Source organism: Ovis aries, chromosome 2 (assembly GCF_016772045.2).
Source record: "Ovis aries strain OAR_USU_Benz2616 breed Rambouillet chromosome 2, ARS-UI_Ramb_v3.0, whole genome shotgun sequence".
In the NCBI taxonomy this organism is placed as follows: domain Eukaryota; kingdom Metazoa; phylum Chordata; class Mammalia; order Artiodactyla; family Bovidae; genus Ovis; species Ovis aries.
Genome location: NC_056055.1, coordinates 22,196,829 through 22,211,315, shown reverse-complemented (window position 1 = coordinate 22,211,315; position 14,487 = coordinate 22,196,829).

The following is a 14,487-nucleotide window of genomic DNA, read 5'->3' as shown; positions in this document are numbered from 1 at the left end:
TTTCCAATGATCCAGCGGATGTTGGAAATTTGATCTCTGGTTCCTCTGTGTTTTCTAAAACCAGCTTGAACATCTGGTAGTTCGTGGTTCATGTATTGCTAAAGCCTGGCTTGGAGAATTTTGAGCATTACTTTACTAGCGTGTGAGATGAGTGCAATTGTGCGGTAGTTTGAGCATTCTTTGGCATTGCCTTTCTTTGGGATTGGAATGAAAACTGACCTTTTCCAGTCCTGTGGTCACTGCTGAGTTTTCCAAATTTGCTGGCATATTGAGTGCAGCACTTTCACAGGATCATCTTTCAGGATTTGAAATAGCTCCACTGGAATTTCATCACCTCTGCTAGCTTTGTGGGCCTCTCCTAAGGCCCACTTGACTTCACATTCCAGAATGTCTGGCTCTAGGTGAGTGATCACACCATCATGATTATCTGGATCATGAAGATCTTTTTTGTATAGTTCTGTGTATTCTTGCCACCTCTTCTTAATATCTTCTGTTTCTGTTAGGTTCCTACCGTTTCTGTCCTTTATCGAGCCCATCTTTGCATGAAGTGTTGCCTTGGTATCTCTAGTTTTCTTGACGGGATCTCTAGTATTTCTCATTCTATTGTTTTCCTCTATTTCTTTGCAATGATCACTAAGGAAGGCTTTCTTATCTCTCCTTGCTATTCTTTGGAACTCTGCATTCAAATGGAAATATCTTTCCTTTTCTCCTTTGCTTTTTGCTTCTCTTTTCACAGCTATTTGTAAGGCCTCCTCACACAGCCATTTTGCTTTTTTGCATTTCTTTTTCTTAGGGATGGTTTTGCTCCCTGTCTTCTGTACAATGTCATGAACCTCCATTCATAGTTCACCAGGCGCTTTGTCTATCAGATCTAGTCCCTGAAATCTATTTCTCACTTCCACTGTATAAACGTTATGGATTTGATTTATGTCATACCTGAATGGTCTAGTAGTTTTCCCTAATTTCTTCAATTTCATTCTGAATTTGGCAATAAGGAGTTCATGATCTGAGTCGCAATCAGCTCCTGGTCTTGTTTTTGCTGACTGTATAGAGCTTTTCCATCTTTGGCTGCAAAGAATATAATCAGTCAGGTTTCAGTGTTGGCCACCAGTTGATGTCCATGTGTAGAGTCTTCTGTTGTGTTGTTGGAAGGGTGTGTTTGCTATGACCATAGACTATATCGGTAATAGCAAGGCAGCTTAAAAAAAAAAATCACACCAAGATGAAAATGCTAATGATTACTGAAAGAAGTGTTATGTGTGTAGCATATCTTCACAGACAAATTTAAGTGTTTGACTTGAATACTTGCAAGACTTTCTAACTCCTTTGACTTGAGGAAAGGAAAAATTAAGTATCAAGTGATCTTTGTCAATGAGAAGGGATACACTGCTGTAAAATACAGAAACAAAGAACTTTCTGGCATACTTTCTATAAACCTAAAATTTTAGGAATCTGTAGAAAACTGTAGGCATAGAAAAAAGATTTGAGAGTTTGGGGAGAGAGAGAGAGTTTCCTTCCTTGATCTCCTAATCCAGACTAGAAAATGGTTCTTGAGACAAAGTATTGAGGGTATGGAGTAGCAGTGGAGGGGAAATGAAAGGATAGAGGTATTGAGGGTTTGCAGAGAGTGGGATTGTGCCTGCTCCCAAGGCAGGTCCTGAAGCTGGGACATTCAGTGGATTCTATCTCCTTGGCCATATGGTTCTGGAGTGATAAAGCAGAGTGAATCTTGAGACTCCTGTGAGTAATTCTGGAACAAAGGTTTGTTTTATTCATACTCTGCTTTTAGAGAGTATGATGAAACTTTTTTAAAAATTATTTTTAATTGTTTTTAAAAATAATTTTTAATTATTTTTAATGGCTACCCACTCCAGTATTCTTTTGTTGGTTTCTGCCATATAACAATGTAAATCAACCATAAGTATACATAAATCCTCTCCCTCATAAACCTTCCTCTCACCCTCCCCCATCCCACCTCTCTAGGTCATCACAGAACACCAGGCTGAGCTCCCTGTATTATACAGCAACTTCCCACTAGCTCTCTGTTTTACACATGGTAATGCATATATTTCAATGCTACTCTCTCAGTTTGTGATGGACCATTTTTGTCAGCATGAGGGAAGCTACCTTTAGCCCAAAGCTAACTCACAAATCAATGAGGCAAGTTCAGCAAACTCTTGGATTCCTGATTGACATCAAGAACTGATGTGTTAAATTGTATGTGAAGCCCGCTCTAGCTTAAAGCTTTTCATCTATATAATATAGCTCCTTTATTATTAATTAAGCCAATCTGAATTAGGTACTCTGTTACTTGGAATCAATAGTGTCTAACCTGGTAAGCCAAGTACTATTTTTATGGACACTTTGTGTCCAAATTGTTAAATATAAACTCTCCGTGCCACCTGGGAAGTGAACATCATTAGCTGCATTTTACAGATCAGGAAGCCAAGACTCAGAATCATTGTTCAAGGCGGCACAGCAGGGGTTTGGGTCTGGACCATCCAGATCCAAAGCCTGAACTCTTTCCTCTTTTGTCTTATTACACCCCAGTTGTGGAGTCCCAGATCCACCTGCACATGTTTCATTTAAGTTCTGTGTTCAGTGAGTCACATGCCTTATCTGACTTCTGTCTGGAACTACTTCCAACAACCAATGTTTTTGAAGTATAGGCCACACAAAAGTTCCCGCCACCCCCGCCGCCCCCCACCTCTTTTTTTTTCTTACTACTGAATTCCAGATGAGAAGATGAGATTTGGGAAATACAACCAAAGTTATAATAATTAGAATTTATTTTGAAATAGACTCAAGTATTTAGGGAGCAGAATTGCATGCACTGCTTTTAAAGCCTGCATGAAAAGGCAACAGGACGTAGCAGAAAATGTTAGATAGACACTTTGAGGTTAGATAGACATGGGTGAAAATTCCAGCTTTAGGGCATATGGGTTTACAGGGTGACAGATTAGGTGTGCCTAAATCACTTCATGGGAAATAGATGGGGAAACAGTGGAAACAGTGCCAGACTTTATTTTGGGGGGCTCCAAAATCACTGCAGATGGTGATTGCAGCCATGAAATTAAAAGACACTTACTCCTTGGAAGAAAAGTTATGACCAACCTAGATAGCATATTCAAAAGCAGAGACATTACTTTGCCGACTAAAGTCCGTCTAGTCAAGGCTATGGTTTTTCCTGTGGTCATGTATGGATGGGAGAGTTGGACTGTGAAGAAGGCTGAGTGCCGAAGAATTGATGCTTTTGAACTGTGGTGTTGGAGAAGACTCTTGAGAGTCCCTTGGACTGCAAGGAGATCCAACCAGTCCATTCTGAAGGAGATCAGCCCTGGAATTTCTTTGGAAGGAATGATGCTAAAGCTGAAGTTCCAGTACTTTGGCCACCTCATGCGAAAAGTTGACTCATTGGAAAAGACTGTGATGCTGGGAGGGATTGGGGGCAGGAGAAGAAGGAGACAACAGAGGATGAGATGGCTGGATGGTATCACTGACTCGATGGACGTGAGTCTGAGTGAACTCCGGGAGTTGGTGATGGACAGGGAGGCCTGGCGTGCTGCGATTCATGGGGTCGCAAAGAGTCAGGCACGACTGAGCAACTAAACTGAACTGAACTGAACAGATATGCCACCCAAATCCAAAAGAATATGAAAAAAAAATAGCAAAATTAACAGTGGCAATGACAATTAAAGAAGAGATTATAGCTCAGAATCTGGCCTTCCTTTTTTTAACTGCATCGTTGAAGACGAAGAATTGAGAAGCAATTTCCTAGAAGACCTACCACATGTTTTACCTAAAATAGTCCCTCCAGAAGGTATGAAAAACCACTAATTGATCCTCTCTTTATGAATATTCATTAGAAGGACTGATGCTGAAGCTAAAGTGCCAATACTTTGGCCAAAGTCAAAGAGCCGACTCATTGGAAAAAACCCTGATGCTTGGAAAGATTGAGGGCAGAAGGAGAAGGGGGCAACAGAGGATCAGATGGTTGGATGGTATCATCGACTCGATGGACTTGAGCTCGAGCAAACTCAGGGAGGTAGGAAGCCTGGCATGCTGTAGTCCATGGGGTCGCAAAGAGTTGGACACAACTGAGCAACTCAACAACAACTCTATATATTTACCTACTCTGGGATACTGAAGGGTCATGCTGTCATAAAAACTCAGGGCCACTGTACGATTCTGCATGAAATGTCTTCTAAGCCAGACTAAGCTGGCTTCTAAGCTGTTCCCCACTCTGACAGTTTCCCAGTCTGTCAACCTTCAAATGGTGACTCTCTCTAATCTGTGGAATGTATACAACTCCAAAGGCACAATGCTGCAGGAGGGAGAGAAGCCTGGAGAAAAGTGCATGGTATGTTGCACTCTGAGAGAAGTCTCTCATGTGGATGTTTTTTTCAGTCAAAGGAATGAAAACAGAGGTGGAGACAGAGCAGTAAGTACAGGGGCTGAGAGAAACTACCAGACTGAGGAAGGGAAGATCCAACCTCAGCCTAGTGGATCGGCACCACAGGTATATCTGCTAGGAATCATAGGTGATGCTGTGGGCCATGCACAGGCCTTCATGCCCCATATTTAGATGTGTGAAGGAAAGTGGCAATATCTGGATGGGTAGTTGGGGGAGGAGTAACCATCCAGCAAAGCGGCCTCATGACAAACATTGGACTTGGATTGAAAGGTGTTGTTTAATCATTAGTCGTGTCTGACTTTTTGTGACCCGATGGCCTGTAACCTGCGAGGCTCCTCTGTTCATGGAATTCTCCAGGCAAGAATACTGGAGTGGGTTGCCGTTCTATTCTCCATTTGTGAGGCCTACCATCACCACCACCACCACCAACAGAAAGGCTCTTTACAATAAGCCTTTCTAACAGAACACACAAACAAACCACTGGAGACAATTTAAAAAATATTGACAAGGGAAGGATACTCAATCAGTGTGAGTGTGGTGAGATAACATTTTGAGATACTAACCTATTTCCCCCTGCCTACACTTCACTGTTTCCTTTACCTTCCATCCCTATCCCATCCAAGAGGCTGGCAATTCTGTGCTCTTTGCTTGGGGCAATGATGGGACAGGACTGAAGAAAAACAAAGGAGTGTTATAACTTTGTTTGCAAAGCCTAGGCCCTTAGGTGACTGGAGAAGACTTTCAGCATGGCCAGAACATTCGGGTTAAAGAGAAAGAGGTCTACCCTCTCACCCCACCTAGAGGCAGGTGGTGGATTGTCTCAGGGAGATATCCTGCGATATCTACCCTGCTTTCTGGAAGAAGCTTAGGGTTTGGAGTGAAGATAGGTGTGGTAAGTTTAGGGGGAATGGGTCTTGGCCAGTTTAGTAGAGATTTTGGTATCCTAACATGATAGGGAAAGATTAGAATATATTTTGTGCCCATAACTGAAAGGAACTGGGAGATCTATCAGACCTGGAGGGGCAGGGGGAGAGAAGCTTGTGATCTTTCAGTGGTGACCTGTGCAGATTAATGACAGAACCAGAAGAGGTAATAGCTACCTCAGAAGAAGGTAGGATATTGAAGACCAGATTAGAGTCCTACCCCTTTCATCAGATGTCATGGCACTGTGTAAGTTGCTGAAAACTTATACACAACTCTAAGGCAAAGGGAGGGAATTCAAATTAACTGAGTTTAACTTTCTGCCATCTTGGTGGAATGGGAGATAGACATTAGGTCAAGGTATTTGTAACTATTATAAATTTATTTATTTGAACATTTGAGATAAAACTGAGGTACATGTTAACTATACTGGCTATAATTATTATTACTTTCAATATCACAGCCTTCACCTGAGACCATTCTTTGCTCAACCAAGACAGTCTTTTAAACTAACGTAAATAAAAACAAGTTTTATTGATAACATTATGCCACTTTTTGTGGTAACTGGAGATTCTGACATAGGTTGTGATTTGCTACAGAATAAGGACTTCAGACTTAATCTACAGACTTAATTCAGGTGGTTCAACAGTTTGTTAAAAGGACCCAAGGGCCAGAAGAAAAAGTACAAACTTGACCTCATCATTTCTCAGTTCTGTGAGTCAAGTATGTATTCCCAGTGGTGTAAATGAAATACACTTGCATGTTAGTTACCTGACATTGGGCTAAATGAGACCTTGGGCTAAACCAGTAGGAAGCTCATTTATATAACTAAAAACCATCTCTAAGAGCAACTAGCTTTTCAGCTGCCTTTAGATCAAAGCGAGTATTTGGAGAGAAGCTGCTTACAGGTCGCCAGAACACTTTGATGTTGGTCATTTTCTCCTTGAGATTGGAGCTAGCCATCCTCTGAAACCCCATCCCAGCATCTCTACTGTTTAACTTGCAGGTGAATTTTTCAGTTAACCTTGTGAGACCAATAATTCATATGACATGTGTGACATTTTTTTTTACTGTCTTCTAAAAATGAAAGAGGAGTATATTTGCTACCACAATTTCCAAATGGCTGAAAAAAAGGAAAAAATGTATAATCTGTTTCTGATTTTTATTCCATTGTGCTAAAAGGTTCAGAAGCACTGTCTGCTGATCTTTTAAATTGTCTGTATAAAGTATCATTTTGTGTACTCTGGATAGCATTTCTCATCCTATTTTTCTTTATAAATCCTCACAAATATTTTGTCTGGAAACGTTTTATACAGTTTTTTTTCTCACCCTGTAATTCTGAGTGTTTCCTATATGCTAAGCAGTGTGCTTTATGCTGACTTCATAGCAATACTAAGACAGTCTTTTTCTTCCTCAAGGAGCTCAGAAGTTCCCAGGGGACACAAATGGGTACACAGATCATTACAATTCTGTGATATAGGAATTTTGATCAGGACTAGAAGTCAGCACACTTTGTGTGTGGAATGGCTTAATGGGAAAAATCTCAAACCATCAGTGCTGGTGAGGATGTGTCGTGACAGGCAGACCATGGGAAGAGGCAGGCCTCGGCTGCCTGCACCCATTTGTAGCTCTGATGTCCTATCAGAGTTACTCTTCTCTCCCAAAGGGCTACTTTTCTCTCTTACCCATTCCAGTAGAGCTGATAAAAATGTGTGCTCTGTACCCAGGGCAGAAGTCAGGACCCAGAGGTCCCAGCCTGGGAGAAGACAGGTGGAGTCCCAGACAGTGCCAGGCAGCAGAGTGAGAGAAGTCACTGCCAGAACCAGGGAGATTTCTGAGAATTTAACACAGTGGGGAAAATTACCTTGTGTTTTGTTTTTCACTGCTGTAGCCTCATCAGCAAGAATTGAAAGGCATGTGGATTACCACCTTAAGAGGTTAATGAAGGCATAGCATGCCTAAGGCCCTGGCTCTCCTCACTTCCAGAAAAGATGTCCTTGATGACAGTATCAAGATGTTTCTGGTGGTAATCAGGGGCTGTCAGGGAATACAAGAAGTAAGGACAGACTCGATGTGTTTCAGAATAGTGGTGCCATGTGGCCGCGACGAGTGACATCAAGTAACCACCGACTGAGAGGCAGAGCTCTCCATCCCAAACTGGAAGCCCCCTGGATCTCACTTCAGGCTCACGTAAGTCCCCAAGGGAAGAAGGGGAAGGGAGAGAGGGTCCTTGGGTGACCAATATTAGATTTTGCATGAATCTTAACAGGTGACTCTCTGAGTTGGGTATAAATCAAACTTTCTTGGCCTTGGAGCTACTGACAGTGTGGGTGAGATAATTACTTTTTGCAGGCATTGCTCTGTGTGTTATAGGACATTGAAGAAGACTCAGGTTCAAATAGTATCTTTTCCTCATTTTGTCATAATTATTTAATGATTCTCAACTGAAGAATCCCGAGAGATTTGGGGAATTGTCTGGTTACTGCTTTGATTATCACCCTGGCAGAGTGCATGCTGCTGGCATCCCATGGGTAAAGTTTAGAGGTGTCCCAGGAAAGGGGAAGCCAGGCAGGGACTGAAGTGAGGTCAGAAGGAAACTCAGGAGTTGAAGTGGCTTTGTCTTGGAAAGGAAGGTGGATTACACTCTCTCCTTACCTATCAGAATGCTCCTAAATACCTGGAACAATTAGTGGGCTTCAAGGCAGGGTAAACCACAGGAAAAGCTGACCAGTGAGACTGTGATCAGCTTGGCTTGACTGCAAAGCCTCCATAGGAACTAGAGGATTCCTGTGAGGTAGCCGATAGACTGTGGGGTGCAGAGTAGCAAAGCAGAAAGGAGCAACTCTCACACTTCTAGGCCATTGTTTTGTTTTCTTTTTGTGGAACACAATGGATTGTCAATTCTGTTAGGGAAATATATGTTTTTGCAATATAATTTGATGGTTGCTCTCAAATTTCTATAGCTTTCATTTGAGTAGTTGATGAAACAGACTACCTGCTGGTTACATGCGGCAGGGTTATTTTTCTGCCTGGGGGTTATTTTATTCTTAGGGGAAAAGGATGCTATTTCTGTAAATCTAAAGTGTTACATGCATCAGAGAACTCAAGGAAAAAGCTTTTATTCTCTTGAGACAGGGACAGATAGCTCCAGTTTCTTCTACTTCTTGTTTAAAGCCACCCCATAAAGTGCTATCACAAACACACTCCAAGGATGAATTGTTTAGTGCTATAAAGTTTATTTGTGTGCAAATACACACACATATTGCATTTATACTCCACATGTAGTTATGCTGTACTCTCTAAGAGCACTTTAGAAGACTCAACATAAATTTTATTCCATGGAAAATAATAAATGCAGACAAATAAGAAAGCCACATGTTAATATGTAAATAAATGATGGATGTAAAAATTTCAAAATTTTCTACTAAAAGACTGAAATCTAACCATTTGGTCATGAAATACTGATTTCCTACTTGTGCTGTTTTCCCTCTGTAAACCAGATGGTGTTTCTCAAAATTCAGGTTATAAAGGCATAGCACAGCCTGCATTTTTTTCCTTTTTATGTTAAATGATAAACTCACATTGGCAAAATGACACCTCTGCTGGCCTTCTTACAGGAGAGTCTTCTCATCCAGTATGTGTGACTTTGTGGCCATATTCCCTTGCACAAGGGAATTAGGTCACCTACTTCTATCTCCACTTGAAATACCTTTTGTTAAAAGTCTTCCTCCCAAGTGAACTCTTTTTTATTTTTCCTTCCTATTTTCTACATAGTCTTCCTTTTGAAAGGAAGACTGAAAGTTAGGATTCTAGTTATAGCTGGAAGTTAGGATTCTATCACTACCCAATGGTAGGTGGGGATAGAAGTGAGCTTGCTGCTGCTGCTAAGTCGCTTCAGTCATGTCCGACTCTGTTTCGACCCCATAGACGGCAGCCCACCAGGCTCCCCCATCCCTGGGACTCTCCAGGCAAGAACACGGGATTGGCTTGCCGTTTCCTTCTCCAATGCATGAAAGTGAAAAGTGAAAGTGAAGTCACTCAGTCGTGTCCGACCCTCAGCGACCCTGTGGACTGCAGCCCTCCAGGCTACTCCGTCCATGAGATTTTCCAGGCAAGAGTACTGGAGTGGGGTGCCAGTGCCTTCTCTGAGGAGAAGTTCAATAGGAGAGTTCAATAGGCCTATAAGACCCAAATTGATCAGCAAATTCGAAACTAAGACACTGAGTGTTTTGCATGTTCAGAATTGAACCTCACATGGCTACAGAGAATCTACTTTAAGTTCTAGTCCTTGTCTTATTTTCCTTGCTTTATCTCTAGCCCCTAGGAGAGTATCAGGCAGATAGCAGACTTTCACTAAATAATTCTTAAATAAATAGGTGAAGGATTGTTCTGCTACCTCCAAGAAACAGGCATTTTCTAAGAAATAAACATATTCAATTGATCCTAGGGGACTGATTTTTGTCAGTTTTGTCCATGTTCCAAAGCAAAACATTCCATCATTTGGCCAAAAAAGAAAACACACACATTCTTTCTCTTACACACACACACACACACACACACACACACACACACACACACACACACATAATGAGAACAGTACACAGGTATTCAGAGCTAATAGCTATAATATAGACGTGTGGGTGATTGTGCAGCATCTTCTCAGTGTTTCAGAGTAGATTTTATCTAGCTGATGTCTAGATATTAGATTACCAAAGCGAGTCAGTCTTCCTGAGGTCATGAGGATTTTCATTGTCACAGGTCTGGGTAGACATGGTTTTGTTCTTGCCTGTTCTGTAAAAGCAGAAGATGAAACAGTGGAAAATTTGCTACATGTATGTGTAGCTGACCTGGGGTTTGACCTCACTTTAATCGCTAATGTTTCATGTTATAAAACCTCTTACAGGGTAGAGAGTTTTCATGTTGGAAGGCATTTTTTGCAAAGACGAAATCATAATTGCCTGAATTGTAACAGATGTGAGGATGTATGTAGTCAGTATAGAATTTACAGCCTGGAGCACCCAGCAATGGCAGGGTCACAAAAATAAACAAATCCCTTGAATCAGTTCTTGCATGAGTAAATAATTTAACATTCTTTTACTCATTATCAAAGCTGTGGGATAAATGATATGAAGACCTGCTCCTTCGGTGGACTGTTCAGTATTTTTAGGAGGAAAATAAGAAAACCAACCACAAAAGTATAATAAGAAAGCCTTATCCACCAATGTTGTCAAATAAACGCTCTAATTATCTACTTCATTTGTCGGTGGACATTTGAAATAGCCTTGCAAATGATTGATAGTATTCCATGATATGAAGAAGTCACTGGCTATCATAAAACGTATTGATTTAATTTTGATTTTGACTACTAGTTTAAATGCCTGCTTTGAGGTAACCATTGTGCCACAATGGATCCGATAATAATGTACTTGCTATAGAGCTTGCTTGACTGTGCAGCTCTGTGGAGAGTCCCTCTGCTTGTCTCCTCACTCAGTAGTAGCTCTGAAGCTGTTTGGAGATTCTCAAAATCTCTTGTAAACTACAACTAAAGTGAGGTCAGTGTTAGAAGTGAGGCAATATAGCCAAGTGCATTGCATCAGGGCCTCTTGGGCTATGAGGAACCTTTATGAGTTGACAAGTTTCAAATGGCAATGAATGTGGCTATTGAACAGTCTGTCTAGTTCATTCCCATTTTATTGCCATATCTGAAGTGCTGCCTAGTTTATAGTTGCTACATATGTTTGTAACACATATGTGTCGAGTAAATGAATTCAGAGCTAAGCAAACTACAAGGAACGTGCAGAAAAGACGACGACGACTCATCCTTTGCCCAAGTAAGTTTGTTTGTTAAATATTCAATAAAGTTCACAGGTTTCCTTTTTTTTCTGGAGCATCTCACATTTTTAGTATGTATTGTGAATCTTCAGGGAAAGGAATTATTTAGCAAAGCAATTTCCCAAGCTCTTTTTTTGTTTGTTTGTTTTTGAGTGTAAAACCCTTTGTTCTCAAAGTACTGATTAGTTTCTCTCTGCAATACTAATGCATTTATAATGAAGTATGGTATAATAAGCAAAAAAGAGAAAGCTTGAGCTGAATTGTGTTTGCTACGTTTAGGGGAACTGTGTGTGTACGTGTGTGCAAGCACACTGGTGCACTTGCTGGGCCTCCATAACTAGAGAGTACATAAAATTCCTGAAATATTTGAAAGTATCTATGACACCTTTACTCTATTCTGATAATGATTGGAGTAATAAATTATTTTATGAGCTCTGAAGTAACATAAATCCTAATTTAATCTGCTTTACAGTTGCAAAATCAAATTATGTGATCCTGGGATTATATAGGGCTTCCCTGATAGCCCGGTTGGTAAAGAATATGCCTGCAATCCAGGAGACCCTGGTTTGATTCCTGGGTTGGGAAGATCTTCCGTTGAAGGGATAGGCTACCCACTCCAGTATTCTTGGGCTTCGCTTGTGGCTCAGTTGGTAAAGAATCTGCCTGCAATGCGGGAGACCTGGGTTTGATCCCTAGGTTGGTAAGATCCCCTGGAGAACAGAAAGGCCACTCACTCCAATATTCTGGCCTGGAGGATTCTATGGGCTGTATAGTCCATGGGGTGGAGATTATAAATACATTGTGGTGGGGGGGGAGGGTTGGTTCTCATGTATCTTCATCCAAAATACTAGGGGGTTTGTTAATTGTTAACTGTCACTGGGCCCCATTTCTTTCTCCTGAGTTTCTGGAGACAGAGGTAGGGAGGCCTAGGAACCTGCATTTCAAAGGTTCCTAAATGATTCTAAAGCAATTAGGTCAATGGACAGCAGTCTGAATAATATTCATATAGACAATAGCACAATATATCATTATGCTGGTCAGATGTATTGCTTTCCTAATCCAGGGTTTCCCTCTTTTGCCAGTTCATACATTTTAAGCACTTACATCGTCTCTGGTTTTGGAACAGATGGTAGGACTTCTACAGTTATGATGCAGAGCTTTTTAGCCTTACAGAAAAAGAAAAGTCTAACTCAGACTTTTCTCTGATAGTTATTTTTAGTAGTTATATTTATCTGTAAGATCTTGTTTTTCCTAGGATTGGTCTTAGAGATTGAGTTGAAAGCTATAGGAATGGTGGGGAGGGAAGGAATGCTATCTAAGCAAAGGAGATTAGGCAGATCCCCTTTGAGACTGGACTCCTTCATACTTATTGAATTGACAAAATGGTAGAGTTAAGATAAGATGGTTTCTGTAAAGGCCATAGACCCATACCTGGCATATAGTAAGCAGTTAATGTTCGTAGTTATTATCTTGAGTGGCAGTGGCTTATAGCTCCTCCATTATAATATTTGCCACTGTAATTGAATCCAGTGATAATGGTGATGCTGTCTTTAAAAATAAAACTATATAGTGATGCTAGGGGCTTCCCAGGTAGCATTAGTGGTAAAGAATCTGCTTGCCAATGCAGGAGACACAAGAGATGTGGGTTTGATCTCTGGGTCAAGAAGATTCCCTGAAGTAGAAAATGGCACCAGCTCCAACATGCTTGCCTGGAAAATTCCATGAGCAGAAAAGCTTGGTGGATTACAGTCCATGGGGCCACAAAGAGTCGGACATGACTGAGCATGCACACACACATATAATCTTGTATGGAGCTCAACAAGTTTGAGATTGAATACTAGCTCCACCCCTCAAATTACAAGTTTTATGAACTTGAGCAAGTGATCTAACTCACGGGAACCTGTTTCCTCACCAGTAAATAGGGACAGAGCACCTAAAAATAAGTGATGGCTGTCATTGTCATTGACTTTGAATTACATTAAACATTTGGCAATTCAATGTCCTCAAGAGATCAATTTAAGTGTTCCTGAATTTTTCAAAACCTCATTTCATTACATTGAGCTCATTGAGAAGATTCCTTGACTTTCCCAACAGAAGTGAGAGAACGCCCAGGGCTCAGGGCCAGCTGGGATTCCAGGATCCACCCCAGTCAAGGAAGCAGGGAGAACAGCAGGCAACTATGAGATATGAATGGAGAGAAGCCAGATTCTAATCCAAGGCATGGATGAGTTCAGGTAGAAAGAGAAGGTCCAGAGCATCAAGACCAAGGTGGGAATGAGGAGAGAAATTGGTACATTGAAGCAAAAGTTTGAAAACAGCCATTAAGCCTGGCCAACTGAGTGTGTCGTAGAGGCAAAGACTGGAAGTATTCTCACAGGCAACTCTCTATCTTGGGAGGAGCCTCTCAGGACTTGCTAGATGCAGCCCTTGGTGGATAAAGAAACTGGTAAGGGAACCATGGCAGTTTGGATGATGCCAAGTAGTATAAAAACTATCATCATATTCTCCATATTATACTGTGAGTTCCTTGAGACCAGAACCTGTGTCTAATCCCATTTCAAATCCCTGAGTTTCTGGAAATCAGAGAGCAAATGTTTAATATGAATTGGTTCAAAGAGATCAAGGGTCAGTCTTAAGTATTCCATTTCCTTCAACATCTAAGCCACTTTTTAAATATCTAGGACTCCTTAAGCTTGATTATGGGTTTTAGAAAAGTTTTTCACATTTTGCTGCTGCTGCTGCTAAGTAGCGTCAGTTGTGTCCGACTCTGTGAGACCCCATAGACAGCAGCCCACCAGGCTCCTCCGTCCCTGGGATTCTCCAGGCAAGAATACTGGAGTGGGTTGCCATTTCCTTCTCCAATGCATGAAAGTGAAAAGTGAAAGTGAAGTTGTGTCCGACTCTTAGCGACCCCATGGACTGCAGCCTACCAAGCTCCTCCGTCCATGGGATTTTCCAGGCAAGAGTACTAGAGTGGGGTGCCATTTTCATATTTTAGTCAGCCCAATATTCCTTGTAATAAGAACACAAATTTATGTACCCAGGATAGTTATTGGGTCACAATATATTTCCTACTTAGTAATAATGTGTCTATTGTACAGCAACAGAAATCTAGGAGCATTTTGGAAACTTCAGTATTTTCCATAATTTTTTTTGTCTAACAGAGGCTTATGAAGATCTATGAAAATGAAAAATAGAGAAAGTAATTTTTACCTTTCCAGAAAAATTCTGTACTATTAATTTGATGTGAATTTGTAAAGTTAAAACTTGGCCCAAATAAGGAAGTACAGTTTTGGACTGTAGTGGCCATGTTTGAAGAT